This window comes from Coregonus lavaretus (assembly GCF_964263955.1).
Source record: "Coregonus lavaretus genome assembly, chromosome: 22".
Lineage (NCBI taxonomy): Eukaryota > Metazoa > Chordata > Actinopteri > Salmoniformes > Salmonidae > Coregonus > Coregonus lavaretus.
Genome location: NC_140009.1, coordinates 40001518 through 40025111, shown reverse-complemented (window position 1 = coordinate 40025111; position 23594 = coordinate 40001518). Strand labels below are relative to the sequence as shown.

Below are 23594 nucleotides of genomic sequence, written 5' to 3'. Positions count from 1 at the left end.
TGCTGTGCCAAGCTGTTCGCTTACTCTGTCCTCCCCTCCCTCCTCTCCTTCCCTCTCTTCTCTCCTACCTATCATTTTTTCCCACACTCCCTCCTTTTTTCCCCAGATGCTCTCCCAGCACTGGCTCGTGTATGGGTTGCGACAGTGAGGGGTCACCGGCTAACTTGTTCTCACACGTGGAGCGTGTGTGTGTGTGTTGGGGAGTCTGCTATCTCAGTGCCAGGTCTCTCTAATGAGTCTGTCAGGCACTGTTAGCGACAGCGTGCTCCCATGGCTCACTGTGCTCCTACAGACAGACTATGATTAGCCAGGCCAACGGCACGCCACTGGGCCAGATTAATCAGTCACTGTGCACACACACACACACACACACAGCTATCATCTCCCATTAGCCTGCTTTGATATAATAACTCACACTTGCCCGCCAGAGTAAGGAAAGGTGATGATGTCACTAGAGTTATAATAATAATTGGTCATTTAGCAGACGCTCTTATCCAGAGCGACTTACAGGAGCAATTAGGGTTAAGTGCCTTGCTCAAGGGCACATCGACAGATTTTTCACCTAGTCGGCTCGGGGATTAGAACCAGCGACCTTTCGGTTACTGGCACAACGCTCTTAACCACTAAGCTACCTGCCGCCCTACATGGCTGGATGTAATATATGCAGGGTAAGGCAGGCAGCGCATGTACAGTACTGAAGCTACTGGGCCTAGCTTACATTTTATGGAAAACCTGCATGGAAGGACAGGTTAGAAGGTGTCTACTGAGAGCAGTTTAGAGAATATGTCTATGGGGATCAATGGTCTGTATCCTCAGTAGGTCAAATGCTGATTGAGTGCTGATTTAGGATCAGTTTTGCCTTTGAGATCACAATGAATATGATTACATGAACAGGGAAGACCTGACGCTAGATCAGCACTCCTACTTTGAGAGATTTGATCCAAAAGGCCCCTGATGTGCATGCAAAACAAGTGGCCCACTCTGGCTTCATTTAATTTGAGTCGTGCACCGTCTTGCACATCATTCCAAACCTGGACTGCTCCTTCTGGCAGCTCTTAACATCCTCATTAACATGACATGATTCACTAATTACAGGTAATTACCCATTAATGAGGAGCGCAGATGAATGGGAAGATCTGTGGAGGAGGATGCATCGCTTGTCATCACTTCTATCTGGGCCATGTGATTACTTTCCCTGGGGGCTACCTGTTTGACCATTATTACATGTTCAGTAATGACCAGACCGTGACCAGTCCGTGACCGGACCGTGACCTCTGTGAAACAGTACTCAGATAGGTGAGCGTTCATAGCCTGGTTCCAGATCTGTTTGTGCTGTATGGCCAACTCTTATGGTCGTTGTCATCATGCCATAACAATGAGTAGGCAAGACCGCAAAAACATCCGAGACCAGGCTAAGAGAGTTGCTTTTGCAAACATGGCAACTCCCACACAATATTTTACGTACCCCGCCTTTTTCAAACCAAGGGTTATGACTAACACTAGGCCTTGATAAACCGAACAACATTCTTGAAAAATGTAGAAGACAATAAGACAAAGATGAAAGATTGAACTGAAAGCCCACACAGACACCAACGTGTTAAGTTTCTTTGCTCCCCAGAAGAAAGCCACTGTCCACTAACTTCCTACGCCTCTTGCCAAGTGCCTATTTTTACTCTCTGCTCTACTGTGTGCTACTGACAGGGTTTTCCTTGTCACCGACAAGTTTCCTGTCATTTCAGTGTTGGCTCACGGTACAGTAGATGCACTAACCCAATTCAGTCTCGACTACTGACTACTACTATGGTAGCTATACCGCTCCATATACATTCTATTGTACCTAAAGCAAGTTCATTAGTAACTCATCTAACAATAACCCATGGGAGGAAATACATTTAGAAAATATGCCCCTGATGGTGCAGTTACATGCACCTATAGTTACATCCACTTTGAAGGACGTTTTTACCTGCACTGCAGTACAAGCGAAGTTATGAGTGCCCCCCAACTGTTCTATCAGCAGCATAGAGTACATTGTGGACTACATCGTTTGAGTTTCTGGTTTGAGGCATAATAGCATTCCTTACTCACTGCCAGATAGTAGTTTGGGATGACTGTTTGGAATTGTTGTTGAAATACTGTATCTATCTACTACATATCAGCATTCCCAAATTGACTAAATAATGATCGAATCAAACCAATCTCCTATATCGCAAATATTGTTCAGGTGATTTTTTTCAGTTCACCTCCATTTAATATAGAAACACCCTAACTGGAGTGTCTAAAAAAATAACCCAATGTTTACAATATGTTAATCCAATCACCACACTATAGTTCGTTAAATGTATGCCCTGACAGTGAACCCCCCCCCCCCCCCCCCCCTCCCTCCTCCTCCTCCTCCTCTCAACCATATTTATCATGATGCCATATGCCACAAACAACAGCGTCTCTGTTCTCGGACTGAAATGTGCAGAATGTGATATACTGCACAGCACAATGGGGTAATTGTGTTTTTTTCCTTTGAGGGAAAATGTGTGTGTATGTGTGTGTGTGGGGACGACGACGACATAACTGTGAAGTATGTTTGTATTGCAGCCTCATGGCTACTTTATGTGAGTGTGGAAACTCGTTGTGGAAATACATTATGAACTACTTCATTTCTGCACTAAATTATATTGTGCTGTCAATAATAGATATTCTTGAGGTCCATGGGCTGCCTTTAATATCAATTGGGACATCAAGCAATCTTAGATTCGTATGTCAGATTACTACGATGACTCTTAATAGACACATTGCTGTAAGGCAAAACTTAAGTCTATATTGCCACCTCTGAATCTGCTTAAAAGTTTGTCAGTAAAAGTCTGTCATTACTGTATACGGTTTGTAGTGAAGAGCCTATCTAGAACATATTTCTCATCACCATGTAGTGATACGCTAAGGGTAAACTTGTGGTCTATTATTTGCACGTATTTATTACACATGCTGTTATAGATCACTAATGTCACACAGATCAATCTCACACTTTCCATTTCAACACAATGTGCTGACATGCATTGAAACACATTTGATCCTTTGATATCAATCTTAAACAAAGTTCCATTTAGTGAAATGTTCACTGAGAGCTGAGGACAGGTTACATTGGTCACTCAGTCCTAAAGTCATCCTATAACAACAAAATAACTACATCTGTTATATTGAGGGTCTTTGCTTACAGTAAGAGCACACAAATGATCCCTCTCATTTGCCTCAAAACAAATATCGAAACATAACATGGACTACTGTATGTCCTTATATAGGAACATGAGTCAAAGCTACTCTTTTTGTAAAATAGACACATATACATCTGGCATCAGGTTCATAGCAATCATGTTGACAGACAACTATCAATGCCAGCACAGAAAATGACTCTTTATTGTGGAAAACAATGACCAGGTCTAACTGGTTTAAAAAATACAACTGTTCCAAAGCAGCAATGAAGCGATAAAGGTCATAAAACATGTTAATATGTCAATACAACGATACGGCAAAAAATACATGAATAAGATATCAAACAATGAGAGCTGCCCACCAGTCTTGAAAAAACAATGCGGCAAAAATCTATTTCCTTCCCGATAGGATGTCCACCTCATGCTAGCATTCTTAATGACCACAGCAGCTAAAAGGTGTAAAAACCTACCATGTTTCAACTGAGAAACTATTAATCAATTTAACAAATCTACCTTATCTAAGTGTGGTCCTGTGTGGCTCAGATGGTAGAGCGTGGCATTAGAAACGCTAGGGTCATGGATACGATTTCAGCTGTGGTCACCAATTCGAAAATGTGCACTCAATGTTAGTCGGTTTAAATACAGTAATAGCATCTGCAGAATGGCATATATTTTCTTTATATTATAACAAGCCATCTGGTATGACTTGGTACATAATGAGTGTAGAGTCATGACAAAATGCTGTTGGCAATATGTCATCAGACCTACGTTTGGAAAATTAGCTCAGTTATTTTAAATGTCTGAGGTGAATTTTTTATTTATTTTATTTTACCTTTATTTAACTAGGCAAGTCAGTTAAGAACATATTCTTATTTACAATGACGGCCTACACCGGCCAAACCCAGACGACGCTGGGCCAATTGTGTGCCGCCCAATATGTGTTGGATGATAGGAAGAAAATCAGGGTAACACTTTACTTGACACCCAGCGTCATAACAAGTTATGACACAGCTGACACAGCTGACATAACTGACATAACTGTCATGAAACATATATTAAGACCTGCTGTGACGTATACTGCGTTATTTTATGGCTGGCTATGACAGCTATATAAGAGTTTCAAAACCTAACACACAAGGCAAAACATTCCATTACACCATAGCCTATTGTCAACAGTATGTTTATGTATGTTTCTAGATTTTTAAATGTTTATTGACCATATAAAATTATCATTATAATTGCGCACATACTGATGCCAGACATGCACCTACCGCAATGCTCTGTTGCTGATGACTTGGATAAATGCAGGAGCAGATTTCAGGAGCAAGACACAATCTTTTTGACCGATGACTGATTTAAGGACATGTACGTGATAGACGTATCTGAATCATAGGATTATGATGGTCATTATGCTTCTTGACAGTCTCATAAAGTGTATTTTCTTAGTCCAAGTAAAGTGACACAGGATGGTCATAATGCTTCATGATAGTGTCATAAAGTGTATTCTGTACAAATTATTTTAAATATACAACAACAAAGGAATTAAGAAACACATTTTCAAACGAAATAAAACTTATTCACAGGGAAAAACTAATTTGAATGAATGTGGGTTTTGACACTTATGTAGGTGTCATAACCAGCCATAAAATAACGCAATATACAGTACCATTCAAGTTTGGACACACCTACTCATTCCAGGTTTTTTCTATATTTTTTACTATTTTCTACATTGTAGAATAATAATGAAGACATCAAAACTATGAAATAACACATATGGAATCATGTAGTAACCAAAAAATTGTTAAACAAATCAAAATATATTTTATATTTGAGATTCTTCAAAGTAGCCACCTTGATGACAGCTTTGCACACTCTTGGCATTCTCTCAAGCAGCTTTTTTATTTTTTTTATTTTTTAGTCATTTTTTAGCAGACGCTCTTATCCATTTACATTTTAGTCATTTAGCAGACGCTCTTATCCAGAGCGACTTACAGTTAGTGAATACATTTTGTTTTTGTTTTTTTTGTTTATACTGGCCCCCCATGGGAATCAAACCCACAACCCTGGCGTTGCAAACGCCATGCTCTATCAACTGAGCTACATCCCTGCCGGCCATTCCCTCCCCTACCCTGGACGACGCTGGGCCAATTGTGCGCCGCCCATGAGTCTCCCGGTCGCGGCCGGCTGCGACAGAGCCTGGATTCGAACCAGGATCTCTAGTGGCACAGTTAGCACTGCGATGCAGTGCCTTAGACCACTGCGCCACTCATGGAGGAGGAGGTGTGATGGTGTGAGGGTGCCTTGCTAGTGACACTGTCAGTGATTTATTTAGAATTCAAGGCACACTTAATCAGCATGGCTACCACAGCATTCTGCAGCGATACGCCATCCCATCTGGTTTGCACTTAGTGGGACTATCATTTGTTTTTCAACAGGACAATGACCCAACACGCCTTCATGCTGTGTAAGGGCTATTTGATCAAGAAGGAGAGTGATTGAGTGCCGCATCAGATGACCTGGCCTCCACAATCCCCCGACCTCAACCCAATTGAGATGGTTTGGGATGAGACGGATGGCAGAGTGAAGAAAAATCAGCCAACAAGTGCTCAGCATAGGTGGGAACTCCTTCAAGACTGTTGGAAAAGCATTCCAAGCTGGTTGAGAGAACGCCAAGAGTGTGCAAAGCTGTCATCAGGGCAAAGGGTGGCTACTTTGAAGAATCTTAAAATCTAAAATATATTTTGATTTATTTAACACTTTTTTGGTTACTACATGATTCCATATGTGTTATTTCATAATTTTGATGTCTTCACTATTATTCTACAATGTATAAAATAGTAAAAATAAAGAAAAATCCTTGAATGAGTAGGTGTGTCCAACACTTTGGACTGGTACTGTATGTTACACAGACACACACCTGCAAGAAACATCTCATGCATTGGATGGCCGCATCACGACGAGCAAAATCAAGTAAAAATAAAAGTGTGTTTCCTGCAATTGAAGCCCTCTTAAAAAATGTCACCCTTCTTAGTTCTTCTAAAACCATGCCATCACTTTCCTCAAGAGGAATAATCTCATTACCTTGTCTTCCTGGCAAGAGGGAAAACATATTAATTTGAGTGTGACAATCGGCGGGGGGAAAAATTCAATCACACATCCCCGTTTAATTTTCCGTGTAATTAAATCAGTTAAACGGTATAAAAACATGTAAACTCGTCAATGACTTAAAGCCATTTGCATTTTTAATCAGGCCAGATTAATTGTAATAAGCGAGTCAGTATGTGACAGTGATAAAGCAGCCTATTGTCTGTCTGTCACAGGCATTTAATTCTGCCATTACAATCTCTATCCTATTAGGCTAATTGGCCCCTCTTTATTATGGTTTATTTCCCCAATCAACAACCAGCCGAGGCTATTAAATAACCATCTCCGTGTAGTGTACTTTTCACCTTCAACACCTTTGACTTCATGTCGTTTCAAAAGGAAAACAGGGTGTGAGAGTGACTCAGTTTGTGTTAATGTTAAGCCACGAATGCAACCGGAAATGCTTTAAAACTTTTGCAGCGTAAACATTTGTGTTTTTTATTGGAGTCCAGATAGTCCATCCTGTTTTAGTCAGTTTTCTTACATTTGCTGCCTAATGAACACCACCTAGATCTACACAGCACTCCTGTTCCACCATCTTCCCTTAATAAATTACATGAAATATACATTGTGAGATAAACAATGCAAAAGCACCAAAACATGTGATACGTGACCAATGCCCCTAGAATGCTAAGTGACCATGGAAGTTATATTATGTCTAATGTGTTCAGACTTTTTGGAGTCTTTCAACAGTTCCATATCAGACATTTCGATTCTTATCAGACATGAAAAAGGGGGAACTGGAAGTATCTACAGATTACAGTACACCAGACATACTGTGTAGACTTTCCAATTCAATGAACACAGCGGAATACTGTTTTAAATTCAGCACCAGGAGGAGAACATTTAGCAAAAGCCATTGTGCATAAAGCCATCCTAACATGACCAGGTTTGACTAATATAGGCTACCGTACACTCACACTGTACAAAGCCAATGGTATAAACAGAGGTAGTGTAAACATATGTGCTATGGTATGGTATTTCTTCAAATTTGAGTTGATATTCAACTAGAATTTTTTTTTTTTTCAGAACCACATGTAAGTGTCTATATGAACTGAGTTAATATTTTCCAACAAGAGGGTAATCAAAACTAACCATGAACATAGGAGGAAATGAAGCATTTTCAATTCTAATTTGCCTATAAAAGTGAGATGAGAAGCATGGCTTGCTTCTTTTGCATATTTTACCACTATACTGAAACCACAGTCTGTAACTTTTTCAGTATTTTTATATAATGAAACATATCTCTTGACTTTGAAGAATATGACAATGACACCTTACTGAGATAAGTACAAAGATAAAAGGACCAGGCGCTTAATTTATATTTATAAATGCTGCGTACGTACAAAATAAACCCTAAAACGTGCGTGCGCCAGTTTCCACGTAAAAGTTGGCATTTATAAAAATGTTACGTGACGTGAGAATGTGCTTAACTTCCCGCAAACTTTAGACTAAGCGTGCGCACAATTTCGGGTGGTTGAAGTATTGGATTGCAAGCAGGCAAGTAGTATTTTGTGCAAATGGGGGATATGATGACACGTTTAATCATAAAAATGAAAAAAAATGAAAATATAACAACATGATTAAATCAATTTGCCGTTAGTGAGAACAGCAAAATGTGATTTATTTTATCTGTGCAATCTAAATAAACTTTAAATAGGAATCTATTTCCTGGTTCTTTTATTTCAATGATCATTGCAGAATAAATTCCTTACCTTTTCTGACTGTGATTGGTTCATACTCCCGAAGTAGCCTATACAACAAATTAGGATACAATTCGTCCCATCTCTCATTTAATTGGACCTACTTCACAGTGTAAATAGATAAGCTATTTCAAGTATTTTGCATATGATCTGATCCAGAGCGCGGTAAAAATTGTGATCTTTTTTTTTTTCTTCAGAAATATTCACCATCCTTTGCTGAATAATACAGCAAAAGCTATTTTAGAAACTGCTGTTGCCTAATTCCAAAAATGTCCAAATCAAACAACAAATAAGGGCGTTATTGTCACCATAAAAGGTAAATGATGGCCGTTTTCCAGGAGGAATTATAATGCTCGTTCACGATTTGCACAGTTTACGACAGGTCTGATTTATAACGGGAAACATGCGCATATATGGCGTGTGCCAAGTTTATGAATATCAATCTTTTTTGACATACGCAGACTTTTCAGAAATGGTGCATGCAGATATTTAAAGTGAAATGTATGCAACGGTTATAAATGAGGCCCCTAGAACTCCATTGTGTTATGTTGTTGATGTGATTGGAGAATTTGCAAACAAATAAGCTTCAAATTATATTTCTAAAAAGTAATGTTGCTCTCATGGAAAGTCATTCCTTGAGAACAGCAAAAGTTTGATAGAAATCAAGTACTATTTGCCCGTGAAAATATCATGGGATGCAATTGCTCCATTTGTAACATTTTTGTGTGTGGCCCACTTAGAGGGTATGCACAAATTAAGAAGTCTGGCTATAACATTATATAAACATGAACATCTTAATTAAAATCTAAATGAAGCCTCGATTGAGAGCATTCTTAATCCAATCACTTAAGTATACAGTCGTTATGAAAACTGCTGGTGCAGTTTCAAGTTTAAAAAATATATTGTCACGTGCACTAGTAAAGTGAAACGCCTTTCTTGCTTGCTCTTTCCCAACAATGCAGTAATCAATATCAATAGTACTATAAAAAATGTATAAAAAATTCAAGTAGAACAAAAACACACGTGAAATAAGAAGAACATGAGATAGCAAGTCAGCAATTTACAGGGTCAGTTCCATTGTCAGTGCCAATACCATATTTACAGTGTACAGGGATACCGGAGAGGTAGGGTTAGATATGTATAGGGCTAAGGTGACTAGGCATCGGGATATATGTTATAACACAGAGTAGCAGCAGCGGATATGATGATTGTACAGTTGAAGTCGGAAGTTTACATACACTTAGGTTGGAGTCATTAAAACCAGTTTTTCAACCACTCCACAAATGTCTTGTTAACAAACTATAGTTTTGGCAAGTTGGTTAGGACATCTACTCAGTGCCTCTTTGCTTGACATCATGGGAAAATCAAAAGAAATCAGCCAAAAAAAAATGATTGTAGACCTCCACAAGTCTGGTTCATCCTTTTGAGCAATTTCCAAATGCCTGAAGGTACCACGTTCATCTGTACAAACAATAGTACGCAAGTATAAACACCATGGGACCACGCAGCCGTCACACCGCTCAGGAAGGTGCAAATCAATCCCAGATCAACAACAAAGGACCTTGTGAAGATGTTGGAGGAAACAGGTACAAAAGTATCTATATCCACAGTAAACAAGTTCTATATCGACATAACCTGAAAGGCCGCTCAGCAAGGAAGAAGCCACTGCGCCAAAACCGCCATAAAAAAGACAGACTACGGTTTGCAACTGCACATGGGGACAAAGATCGTACTTTTTGGAGAAATGTCCTCAGGTCTGATGAAACAAAAATAGAACTGTTTGGCCATAATGACCATCGTTATGTTTGGAGGAAAAAGGGGATTGCTTGCAAGCCGAAGAACACCATCCCAACCGTGAAGCACAGGGGTGGCAGCATCATGCTGTGGGGGTGCTTTGCTGCAGGAGGGACTGGTGCACTTCACAAAATAGATACCATCATGAGGAAGGAAGGAAGATTATGTGGATATATTGAAGCAACATCACAAGACATCAGTCAGGAATTTAAAACTTGGTCGCAAATGGGTCTTCGAAATGGACAATGACCCCAAGCATACTTCCAAAGTTGTGGCAAGATGGCTTAAGGACAACACAGTCAAGGTATTGGAGTGGCCATCACAAAGCCCTGACCTCAATCCTATGGAAAATTTGTGGGCAGAACTGAAAAAGCGTGTGCGAGCAAGGAGGCCTACAATCCTGATTCAGTTACACCAGCTCTGTCAGGAGGAATGGGACAAAATTCATCCAACTTATTGTGGGAAGCTTGTAGATGGCTACCTGAAACCTTTGACCCAAGTTAAACAATTTAAAGGCAATGCTACCAAATACTAATTGAGTGTATGTAAACTTCTGACCCACTGGGAATGTGATGAAAGAAATAAAAGCTGAAAGAAATAATTATCTCTACTATTATTCTGACATTTCACATTCTTAAAATAAAGTGGTGATCCTAACTGACCTAAAACAGCACATTTTTACTAGGATTAAATGTCAGGAATTGTGAAAAACTGTAAACTTCCGACTTCAACTGTACATATCTTTTGCATTGACAATCTCTCAACTCAGAAACATATGAGTATGTTTTCACTCTTCTTTCAACTCCGTATATTACACTACAGTCACTTAGCTAGTACACAGTCATTCATACAAACAATTTAAAGTCTGTACTTATGAATAACTATTTTTGTGGCCTGTAGCTAGCTTAACCATTTACATTACATATCACTCTATCCATCTCTGTTGACCTCAGTTATAAGTTCCCCCGGATGTAGAGAGAGGGTGAACGTTACTATGGGGAGTGTTCCACTTCTCTGTGGCACAGTGAGGCTGTTCCGTTGTAGAAAGAGAAAGAGAGAGAAAAAGAGAAAGTGAGAGAGAGAGAGAGAGAGAGAGAGAGAGAGAGAGAGAGAGAGAGAGAGAGAGAGAGAGAGAGAGAGAGAGCAGCTGTCTTTACCTTTGGCAGGCAAACAGGCTCATTAAGGGCAGCCATGTTTGTTTTTGTGCCCGATACCTAGCCCTGAGCAAACACTGCCCTATCTCCTCTCTGCAGCCCTCACAGTCTCAACATATCCTTTCCTATTGTGTGAGGCACTGGCAGTTCGGAGCCAACCACACGTTTCCCTGCAAGTTCCTAGCTAAGCAGGCAATGCCTTTCAAAGAATGTATGGTTAATTGAGAAATGTGTCAAGGCAGACGATCACTGAAAAATCTATTTGATGTATTGCTTTGCAGAGTGGATGTGAACTGTTGTATGGGCTTTATATGGAACGTCAGAGAGTAGATTATGGTATGCGATATCAATGCAACCATTGTGTGATGTAAAGTTAGTAGAGGTGTCTGAATGCCTTTCCTTTGTTTGCTTGTGTTTGCAGATGACGTCGGTGTGTATCTTTGGATTGATTCATATGTTTCAGCTTCTCTGCACTGCCAATGCTTTTACAAACAATTTTGGTTATATTCACAATACTATAGTACAAATGGTCACACTAAAGCTATTGACTTGAAATTATTTGACAGAAATGCATGATGTATGATATATAGTTTACATCTATATACTGTATGTACTCCTGAGTGGCGCAGTGGTATAAGGCACTGCATCGCAGTGCTAACTGTGCCACTAGAGATCCTGGTTCGAATCCAGGCTCTGTCGCAGCCGGCCGCGACCGGGAGACTCATGGGCGGCGCACAATTGGCCCAGCGTTGTCCAGGGTAGGGGAGGGAATGTCCGGCAGGGATGTAGCTCAGTTGATAGAGCATGGTGTTTGCAACGCCAGGGTTGTGGGTTTGATTCCCAGGGGGGCCAGTATTAAAAATAAATAATGTATTCACTAACTGTAAGTTGCTCTGGATAAGAGCGTCTGCTAAATGACTAAAATGTAAATGTAATGTGCTTCTGACTTGTATAAACCCCCCAAGCAAGCACAAGCCCCCTTTTTCTATCATGTCCATGTCTTGGGAATATATTTTCAGCCATTTTCCAGAGTATTCCTCCAAAATGAGTCCACCCCACTTATTTGATTTAGTCTCTTTCCACCGTTCGTCAAGCTGCCGAGTCACAATGCATTCTGAAATGAGTCCTTAATGTGGAATAATGAGGATATCATGGCGGAGCAATCTCTGCTTGTTTGAGTTTGAGTCATGTTGTAGATTCAATTAAATCAGCCGAAGTCAACTTGGCCTCAGGCCAAATCGGTAATGGATGACCTCATTCAAACAATGCCTCTGACATATTGAAACAATAAGAGGAAGGGCCTTGAGCCAGTTGCAAAAACTTGACTCAAGGGCACACAGTAAATGACAGTACATTCACTAGTCTTTGTGGAATAATTAATTTGGTGGGGCAAAACTATCGGCCGTGGATTTAGATTGTGTTAGGCTTCATGAAGAAATATAGCACACAGTATAGGCCGAGTCAATCCTTTAAATTGCCCAGACCTGGTCTATACAATTCAAAAGGTCTGGACTGAATGGAAGTTTATATGAAGATTTAGAAAAAGTCACATTTTGGTAAAAAAAAAAAAGCATGGCTCTGTTCCTTGCCTCAAATACACACGCTGTTCATCAGTATCTTCATTCATCATTTGAATATAGGCTATTAATAATATTGTCACACATCCGACTATTCTCAATTTAAATCTTTAAGTTTACATCTATATACTGTATGTGTACACTGCAATTAGTTCCGATGATATCCTGGACGGGATCCAGTAAAACTGAGAGGCTGCTGAGCCTATTGTGAACTGTGCAATGTCATGGCATTGTGATCTAGTTCTAGGCTTTAGTTTATTGTGTATTGTGTAGGCTGTGAGTCGCTTGTGAAATGCAAGAGACATGAATTTACATTGTAAATAAATGATTGTTTGGTGCATAGCACAGTAGTAAGGTGGCCTATATGCTTTTAATGATAATTCAATAATGATTTGAGTGCTTCAATTTCGGCCCACCCACATTTCTGCAGGTCCACACACCAACACATTTCTGGCTACATTACTGTGTGATAGAGAATCACCTTTAGACTCTGACTTTTACAATTGTTCCCATTTGAAAGCTGCAGCTTTAGTACATTAGACTCGTTTTTTAAATTTGTGAAATACTCTTCATAACTTTAACTTCTCTTAATGCTTTTGATAGGCTATTTTAATTAGTAGGATTTGGCTTTCTTTTATAATAGACTAAGCTTTGCTCAACTGTAAGGTTTGTTCAAACTACTCGTTAGAGTTTTCTAGCTTGCTATTGTTTGTTCTACCTCTCTCATTATTACCTTATGAAAACTGGAGAGAAAAGACAACATTTGGCTTTTTAAATGATTAGACACTGGAGTGTCCGCTTAAAAGAAAAATGGCCCAGATCCTCCGACATTGTACTTTTGACATTTAAAAGTGTTTCCCCTGCCATTCAATTACTAAGGCGGGGCAAGCCCACCTTCCTTGCCCTGTACACTTGTTACTACTGTAGCAAAGGAAATAATTCAACACAGTTGAAAAGCACAACAACTAAGACAACTAAGAAATTAGCTTTGGAACAACTAAAAAACATTATATTGAAAGGAACTATCACTGATAATGGAATTCAAGTTCTTGAACACAACAAATACACATATTTAAAATAATTCAGAAGTCTAATAAATAAATAAAAAGTTTTTTTTGTGTGGAATTAAGACGGATGATGAAGTAGTAATGAAAGTAATACCTTAAAGTACTGATATGGAGTCAGTCGATCTTAAGCTCTGGAGCAGTTAAACAGATAAGAACACAGAACAGTGAAATAAAGACCCAAGACACACACACAAACGCACAGACTGCACTTCATTAAGCTCTGTTCCCTCTGGTCCTTATTCCATTAGAAATTAAAACTCAGGACAATTAGCGCCAGATTGGTCTCAGCTCGGTGCGCGAGTCGTGCGCTCCAGGATCTGAGATGACTTAATTACAGTCTCATGTGGAAATCACACAGTCAGTGGCACCGCACTGGGTCACACTGAGAAGACCTGGCAACGCTGCATCATCAATGGCACCACACCGGGTCACACTGAGAATACCTGGCAACCCTGCATCATCAAGTGTCCATTCACAGCTTGGGAATGGGGAACAACAAGGTTAGCTAGCAAGCCCAGCAAACATTGAAGGTTCCTACAACGTTAGATGACATTAGGTATTATTATTTTGCCTAGTTTATGTAATTCTTGACTTATCTTATCTTCAAGCAAGCAATAGCTGCACATAGCCTAGTAGCCATGAGTGGTCACATGACTCCATCACATACCATTATATATTCCTATGTTGTCAGAGCAGGGAAGAGGAAATGGAGTGCCTTGCAGCACTATGGTGTGTGTGTGTGTGTGTGTGTGTGTGTGTGTGTGTGTGTGTGTGTGTGTGTGTGTGTGTGTGTGTGTGTGTGTGTGTGTGTGTGTGTGTGTGTGTGTGTGTGTGTGTGTGTGTGTGTGTGTGTGTGTGTGTATATATTAGCACCATAAATACTCTGTGTTGTCCTGCAGGGTCTCACTGTTTGTCTGAAATGTACAGTTCTAATTGGGCAACCTGTGAAATCGTATTAACTCTATCGTGCTCTAACAGAATAGCCCCCTGTGGCCCTTAACATGACCGGTTTCTAGTAACTTTATACAGATTCGACAAGGAGAGAAAAGAGATAGCTAGGCCCAAGTACTCCTGAATATATAATGCATTAGGAATACTGTGTGATGGTAATATTTTTAGGTGAGCGTTTTAAGCATTACCCTAGTGTGTTTGTACTATAAATGATAAGTCAGCATTTTGGTAAGAAAGCAACAGCGGTCTGATGTCCTATGTGAAAACCAAGGGCACACTGTATCAAGTGCCATTGTTTGGGTAAGAGTGAACGCTGGGCACTTGCCAGAACGCATTAGTCATTCATCTAACAAGTTACACAAAACAAACCACAAGTGTTCTACTGCCACTTCCTCTAGTTGAATTGTGTGCACGTAGGCAAATTTGCAAATATCTTCTTGCAATTAACTCATATTGTACACTGTACAGCCACTACTTTTGAAGCGCCTGCAGGTACATGGTTGTTTGTTTGTTGTTGGTGTCAAACGATGCCAGTTTATGGGAAGCATGCCGTTCAATGAACAGCGGAGGGAGGTGGATGAGAGAGAAGGGGGAACGAGATTAGGGAGGAGAGGGGTGTCATTTTTCAGCGAGCCAGGCGTACAACATGATCTCTAATTACCCACAAAGCACTGGGTAACCTGAGCCAGAGATTAGCCCGCGTTATCTCATTTAATAAAACATGACGACAATCCCTCTGATGGCTCTGTTGGCTCCAGTTCAGTTTCACATGATATCACATGACCTGTGGGACCGCAAACATTTGCTCCTGTTTACGACACGAGCCACTTGGGACCATATTCAAACAGCGTCTCAGTGTAGGAGTGCTGATCTAGGATCAATTTTGTCTTTTAGATGACAATGAATAAGATTATATCGACAGATCTTAGATCACCAATCCTACTCTGAGACACTTTATGCATACGGGCCCTGGTGCTTTATTTTCAATGAGGGCCTGACTACAGCATTGGAGAGAAAAGGCCAACCAGTAAACAAAGTGCCTTCCTATTTTCTGACAATATTACCATTATTGACTTGCTATTTCCGATTAAATGCCAAAGTCAAACACTCTTATTTCACGGGCCCTCCGATTAGCTTCGCTCTTCATTGAATCATTGATACTCAACGAGCCAAAATATGACGGTTATTATGTTTTTATAAGCTATTTTTAGCCATGCTGACAATGTACCCTCAAGCCTCTAACAACTCTATATGGGGATTTTAGAAAATGGTAATCTACAGTAAGAGTGAAGAGGTCCTATTCATCACCAGCCTATTTTCGTCTATAGTACGCTAAGCTTGACAGAGCCAGTCTTCTGTGTATTTTCAGACCTGTGCAGTCTAGCAAATCCCACCAAAGATCATATTGACTTCAGGCATCATGGTTACAGTGTTTATGAAGGAAAGGAATCAAGAAAGTAAGACGAATGTTTGCCATATGATTACTGGGTACCATATAGTTCAGTAAATTCAATTGAGAGAGTTGGACCACCCCCACCCCCACCACACACACACACAACTGGGCCCTGTTCACGTGGGTTATGCCAGTAAGTGCAGCTCCAGACAGTGTTGATTCACTACTGTCTTCTGTTCTATAAAAAGAAGATGCTTGATGTTCTCTTTCCTGTGTTTGCAGTGTTAACAACCTTACTAAGTTGTCATGCTGTTGTTCAGATAAAACAGAGTCAGCCACTAACATCATTTTCAAAATCATACTTTATTTCCTCTGTTTGTTTTTCTTGCCACTCAACAGGATGGCTTGTGGCCAACCTGAAACTAAATAGCCGGACAAAACAAAGACAAAGAGGGCCTCTCTCTCTCTCTCTCTCTCTCTCTCTCTCTCTCTCTCTCTCTCTCTCTCGCCTCTCTCTCTCTCTCTCTCTCTCTCTCTCTCTCTCTTTCTTCCATTCTCTTTCATTCTCGCTCTCTCTTCGTCTCCATCTCTCTCTCTCTCCCTCTTTCTGTTGCTCTCCGTGTGTGTCTCTCTCTCCTCTCCTCTCCTCTCGCTCTCTCTCTCTCCTGACACACCACGTCATTATAGCAATGCAGTGAGAAAAAGATGGCTTCAGCTCGGTTCTGCCATACACTGTAATGTTTCTCTCTGCCCATTGTGAATGAATCTCATCATTAAGTCTCAATGAGGAAGAATGAGCCACAGATTTGATCTTGCTGTCGCGCTGCCGGTGCCCGTCTCCAGTGACTACATTGGACGCGGGCTATCATCACCTCGCACAGGCAATTATATCTGCTAGCTAAATATAGTACACACAACAATCAGGCATTCCTGACAGACGAGGGACAAGGTAAGAGACACAGACCCGTATTAGAGGGAGGCACAACAGTCTATCAGGTCCATCTCCTACCTACCAACCAACGGGATCGATAAACCCAATGGATTTCCGAAAGAGACTGATACTAAATATAACACACATCCCAGCAAGCACATAACGTTCTGAGAACCATATGTTTCTTAGCGCTTGGTGAGAGTGTGGTTGCCCTATGGTTATTTTGCAACCTTCCCACAACTTTCTGGGAATGGTGCAGGATAGTTGCTTGGCTTTGGAACATTCTCAGCACATTTAAGGAACTTGACAAAAAAAAATCTTAATATTTCATTACTTTAACAGAACGTTATCCTAAAAGTTCAAACATGGTTACATTTCATTTACATTTTGGTAATGTTCTAGGAAAGCTCTCCAAATGGTTTGACATTGAGAATATTCTCAAATAGTTCAGAGAATGTTAAAAAACAAAGTTCTTCTGTGGGAATTTCAGTATTTCAGCATGACATTTCCTACAGGTTTCTTCATGGTTCTATTGAAAATCATGTTCTTAAATTGTTCCAAGAACGTTAACAAACAACGTTCTTCTGTGGGAATTTCAGTACTTCAGCATAATGTTTCCTACAGTTTTCATCAAATCAAATCAAATCAAATCAAATGTTATTGGTCACATACACATGTTTAGCAGATGATATTGCGGGTGTAGCGAAATGCTTGTGTTTCTAGCTCCGACAGTGCAGTAATATCTAACAAGTAATATCCAACAATTTCACAACATATACCCAATACACACAAATCTAAGTAAAACAATGGAATTAAGAACATATAAATAAATATATGGACGAGCAATGTCAGAGCGGCATAGACTAAGATACAGTAGAATAGTATAGAATACAGTATATACATATGAGATGAGTAATGCAAGATATGTAAACATTATTCAAGAACATTATCATAGTTCTATTTAAAGTAATGTTCTCAAATTGTTCCGGGAACCTTAAGAACTTTCCATTTATGCCACAAGAAAACTTTTGTAAAGTTTGGAGAACGCTCTAATAATATCTTTTTTAAACATACGTTCCATTCTCAGAACGTTAAGAAAACCTTCCATAAAAACCACAATAAAATGTTTGTGACGATCAGAGAACATTCTAAGAATGTTATTTAAAAACATATACATTCTGTTTTCAGCATCAACAAAACTCTCTCTATCCTCTCTTGTTAAGTGTGTTCAGGTGTGTTGCTTGCCCACTAATTGGCCACACCTGATCTTAATGAGTGCTGAAATGGGTTCTGTTGGAATAGACTAAAATGAACAGCTTTGTATGCATAAAAAAACATGGTATGCTAGCTCCATCCTGGTGTTGCAGTGGACTAATTCCATGGATAGAGAACAGATGACTATAGGTTCAAATCTCACTGATGCTGTGTCACAATAAAAAATGTAATGTGTTTGCATGATTAATGCCTAAGGAAATGCATTTCCATGTGCCCTATCTGTGCTTGGAGTTCAAAACATGTGAACCCAAAATATACTAGCAGTGTTATTAAAATACTTATTGAAACAAGTTTTTTAGGAAGTTATTCAAAAACCATTTCCCTTAATAAACGTTAATAAAACCTCCTAGGAAAATTTTAAAGGAACCCGAGTAAATGTACTCAGAACCTCCCTGCAACCTAAAAATAAACGTTCCCAGAACAGGCAAAATGTTCACTTCCATTGTCAGAAGGTTGAATTTTTTTTTAGGTGAGGACATTTATGGCTTCGTTCCCAGAACCAATGGGAAACCAAAACCGTACATTCCCACAACTTCCAAGGAACCAAATGTGCTAGCTGGGATTATAAGGCATTGTGATTGATTGCATGTATAGTATCGTGGGCGCCATTTTTTAGTAGGCTTGGTTCGAATACCCAAGCTGACAAGGTAAAACTTATTTCGATGTGCCCTTGATCAAGGCACTTAGACCTAATTTGCTCCAGGGGTGCCGTACTGCTAACACATTCCACTCCACCTATCGGGTGTATGTGACAATAAAACATACTTAATTTTTTTACACTTAGATAAATTACTAGACTGGCTCCTCTTCCAATCTCTAGTTGTTTGTTGGTTTGCATTTGGAGCTAGATCATTAATCAATCAAACCTTTTTTCGGTGATACCATCCCTCCAGGTCATAATGCAAACACGGCATTGATACCCGCCCGATAATGTTCGTAAAGGATATTCCGAAAAAACAAGTGGGGGTGGGGAAGCTTTTGAGCCAGACGAAGAGCTTGCCATCACTGATACTATTTGCACAGGACATACTGTACCTCAGGAGGCTGAGACAAAACTGTGGATGTTTGTCCAGCTCACAGACTCTTCCATAAATACATACAGCCCAAGCCCAGCTCGCATTCCTCCCCATTCATTCATTTCCACCCTCGTACTATCTGCCTCGTTGGTTGATCACCTCAAAGATGAGGAAAGGAAGGTCTAGAGGGGCAGCCCTCACTCAAAGACCATACACTGGTACATATGCTTCTTTGACTTTGAAATTGACTACATTGCAGTCGGACTGTGCAGAATCACTGATCTACACAACACCTAACCTCGGAAGCACAGGCTTCGCTCACGAAATAGCCCAATATTCCAGATGTCAAGTCAATGAGACACGATTTGGAAGGTTGGCTTCATGAGACTACAAAACTCCTTGGCTGCGTTTACACATGTAGCCCAATTCTGATTCTGAACTTTTTTTCACTAATTGGTATTTTGACCAATCAGATTGGCTCTGAAAAAGATCTGATATAAAAAGATCTAATGTGATTGGTCAAAAGTCCAAAAAATATCAGAATTGGGCTACCTGTGTAAATGAAGCCCTTGCATCCCTAATACCTACTTATTATGTGATCAGGAAAATCACATAGAACAACAGGATCACATTAGTTTATCCTTGTGATGCTAAGACACCGAAGTTTGTCCATGCGTCTGTCCTCCTGCAGCAAGAAGTTGAACCGATGTGATGGATGTACATCGTTATTAGCGCATCCATTTTAACAACCCCAGCTTTTGACTTCTTGGCACTCGTAACCATTAACAAACATAATCAACGCTTAATAGAACACCCAGGGGCCTACTCCACAGCAGGTGCTGGCACGGCGTTCTTTCTTTTCTGCAGGTAAAATTAGAGTGCAGTGGAGTTGCCCCATGGGAGGCTTGTTCTGACTAACGCAGTCTTACTGGAACAATCCGACTGGTCCTAATTATGCCAACAGCCTCTCAGAGGAACAGACTACTCTCTCTCTCTCTCTCTCTCTCTCTCTCTCTCTCTCTCTCTCTCTCTCTCTCTCTCTCTCTCTCTCTCTCTCTCTCTCTCTCACTCACCAACAGGCAGCAATCTCTGTCTGCCAGTCCCACTAATTAGTGCACAGGCATCCCTTTTTCTCTCCCCTCTCTCTCTCTCGCTCTCTCTCTCTCTGAATCTCTCACTCCCGCTCCCACTATCCAACACAGAGAGAGAGAGACACTCAACACAAACACTACATACACAGTACTGACTGAGGAGGCCTCCATTAAAAAGGAATCTTCCATTAGTTGGCTGTTATTTCTTGGCTTCATTCGCTCTTAAATAGGAATAATCCTTAAATAGGAACAATCCCTGTTCTCAGATGAGCTGGATGGAGAACTTCTATGCTGTGAATACACTGCCCAAATTTTTTTTTACTTGTCAGTTTTACATTTAAATGGATGTCACACCAAGAAAAACCACTAGGTCAGACAATTTGGCAAAATAATGGGGGCTCTCTTAGTTTAATTTACAATCCTACAACAAACTGCACCCACAGAACTAACACGATACCCAATAATGTGTGATGATGATGATGGTGATGTGTATTGAACAGCTGATACTGGACATTTCCATGTAAAAATCCCCATGAACACTAACATGTGAAGTTCATAGGTACACATAAAATTTGGTATCAAATGAAACCTAAAACACTATATATTTTCAACCATACAATACCTCAAGAGGGCCCCCAACCCAAAAAACTGACCTGTTGGCCCCCCTGCCTTGCAGGAGCTGTGGGGGTGTGTGGTACGCCTGTGGTCAGAAACCAAAGTTAGGTCACCTGCTACTGTCCTCCCTTCCACTGGCATACTGTTATGTTCTGCTCAATGTTATGTTCAATTCTCACCCACTGAGCACCGACTGACACCGGACATCCATGGACGTTGAAAAGTAGTTGAATTCTGGTCAGTCCAAATCTGAACCAATCATAGATGCCTGTTTCACAAGTTCGGACAGCACAGTACAGTACAGTAAAGTAGAGCACAGTACAGTACAGTAAAAAAAGTAGAATACAGTCAGGTATAGGTCAGTACAATACAATACAGTACAGGAGAGTGGGGTAAGTCATGCCAAGGATTAGTTGAGCCAAGTGGTATAGTGGAGGGTATACACAGGTATCCGCCGTATACCCACTTATTTTTCAGTAGGCATTGTGTATACTCACTTCTTAATCTCCACTGATAGTATCACGATGCGTATCAAAGTAGTGTAGTGGAGGTATACACTGTATCAATTACTAAGGCTGATGGAACAGATCAGAATGTTTAGCTTAAAATGTTGATAAACTATTATTTCTTCACATTTTAAGTGCAGCAATGTGCACACAGCGGTAGGCCTAAGCGCGAATGTTTCAAAATGAAATTAGCAGGAAAACATATTCTACAATGCACACCGCACTTGCGAGCGGTTTCATAGACATTGCGAGCGGTTTCATAGACATTTAGAAAGAGGGGAGATCTAAAGATGCAACAAATATCATGGGTTGCTAATATGACCTTTGGCTGCTACACAATGAAAGAAAGTTGAAAGAAAACCAATAGAACAGGAGAACGCATATGAGGAAGTCTTTATAAAATAATTTCCTCCATGTTTCTATGGTGAGATTTTGTCTATAGGGTACTTTGAAGCAAGGTAAGACATGCTCCATAATATGAAGGAAAACCTCCAGCTTTCAAACAAATAAGGAACAGGAAAAAAAATGTGCGATGCTAATGATAGGCCTAACCATCTTCTGGTCGACGGAAAGGCTTTCCCAAAAACCTTCTCAATTAAATGTTAACTAGCTACAAAGTAGCCTATGCCTACCTGGCAGAATGATATCATAATTATTTGCATCAATCCTGTGGCCATTTTATTTGCTAACTCCCTGTCATGTGCTAGGTGCCTGCAAACTAAACTTCTTAGATTTTTCCCTGACCTCAAAAGTGGTCTTCTGATGTGGGTTAAGCATTATTGTGAACTTAGAACATCCAATTTTGTTGTTTTGCTATTTAAAAAGTTTGACTTTCAGAGCGAAAACCTGAAGAAGAAAGAAATCTGAGAATTTCTAACTCAGTTGGCAGCTTAATTTATTTTTCAATAATAGGCCTACTATTTGCCTACTTGTACAGTACAGCTTAGGTTGGCCTGACTGTGAAAGACCAATATGGGATTCATCATTTTAGGTCATTCAGAGTGTATGTCACTGTTTCTCATATTATTTTTCACACAGCACCTTTGTTTGGGAATTTTTATTTAAAAAAAATTACCTTTATTTAAGTAGGTAGCAAGTCAGTTAAGAACAAAATCTTATTTACAATGACGGCCTACACCGGCCAAACCCGGACGACGCTGGGCCAATTGGGCGCCGCCCTATGGGACTCCCAATCACGGCCAGTTGTGGTACAGCCTGGAATCAAACCAGGGGGTCTGTAGTGACGCCTCAAGCACTGAGATGCAGTGCCTTAGACCGCTGCGCCACTCGGGAGTTTAGCAAATTAGAGTATACCCACTTCTCCTGGCACCACTACAAAATGAATCATGTGACCAAATATTTAGGAAGAGGTCATAATTTCATGGCATCTGTGAAGGAAGAAACCACATGGAAGAAGTGGTTAGCAAGTTAGGTCCAAAAAACAGATTTTCACAAAGTCAAATGAATGTGTCTTATAGGTTTCATGATGCTTGCATCTAAACCAAAGTCTATCGTTTTAAGACAGTTTAATATACTGAACAAAAATATAAACGCAACACGCAACATTTTCAACGATTTTACTGAGTTACAGTTCATATAAGTAAATCAGTTAATTGAAATAAATTCTATGGATTTCACATGACTGGGCAGGGGCGCAGCCATGGGTGGGCCTGGGAGGGCATTGGCCCACCCACTTGGGAGCTAGGCCCACCCACTAGGGAGCCAGGCCCAGCCAATCAGAATGAGTCTTTCCCCACAAAAGGGCTTTATTAAAGACAGAAATACTCCTCAGTTTCTTCAGCTGTCCGTTTGGCTGGTCTCAGATGATCCCATAGGTGAAGGAGCCGGATGTGGAGGTCCTGGGCTGGCGAGGTTACACATGGTCTGCGGTTGTGAGGCCAGTTGGACGTACTGCCAAATGCTCTAAAACAAATTTGGAGGCAGCTTATGGTAGAGAAATTAACATTAAATTCTCTGGTGGACATTCCTGCAGTCAACATGCCAATTGCACGCTCCCTCAAAAACTTGAGACATATGTGGCATTGTGTTGTGTGACAAAACTGCACATTTTAGAGTGGCCTTTTATTGTCCCCAGCACAAGGTGCACCTGTGTAATGATCATGCTGTTTAATCAGCTTCTTGATATGCAGGTGGATGGATTTTCTTGGCAAAGGAGA

General features: G+C 40.4%; 1 protein-coding gene across 1 annotated transcript in view; it reads right to left on the bottom strand.

Moving 5' to 3' along the window:
* The window catches only part of LOC311149818 (TOX high mobility group box family member 2-like), a 98287-nt gene that overhangs the window by 67301 nt on the left and 7392 nt on the right, over positions 1 to 23594 (bottom strand). The window lies entirely within an intron of this gene.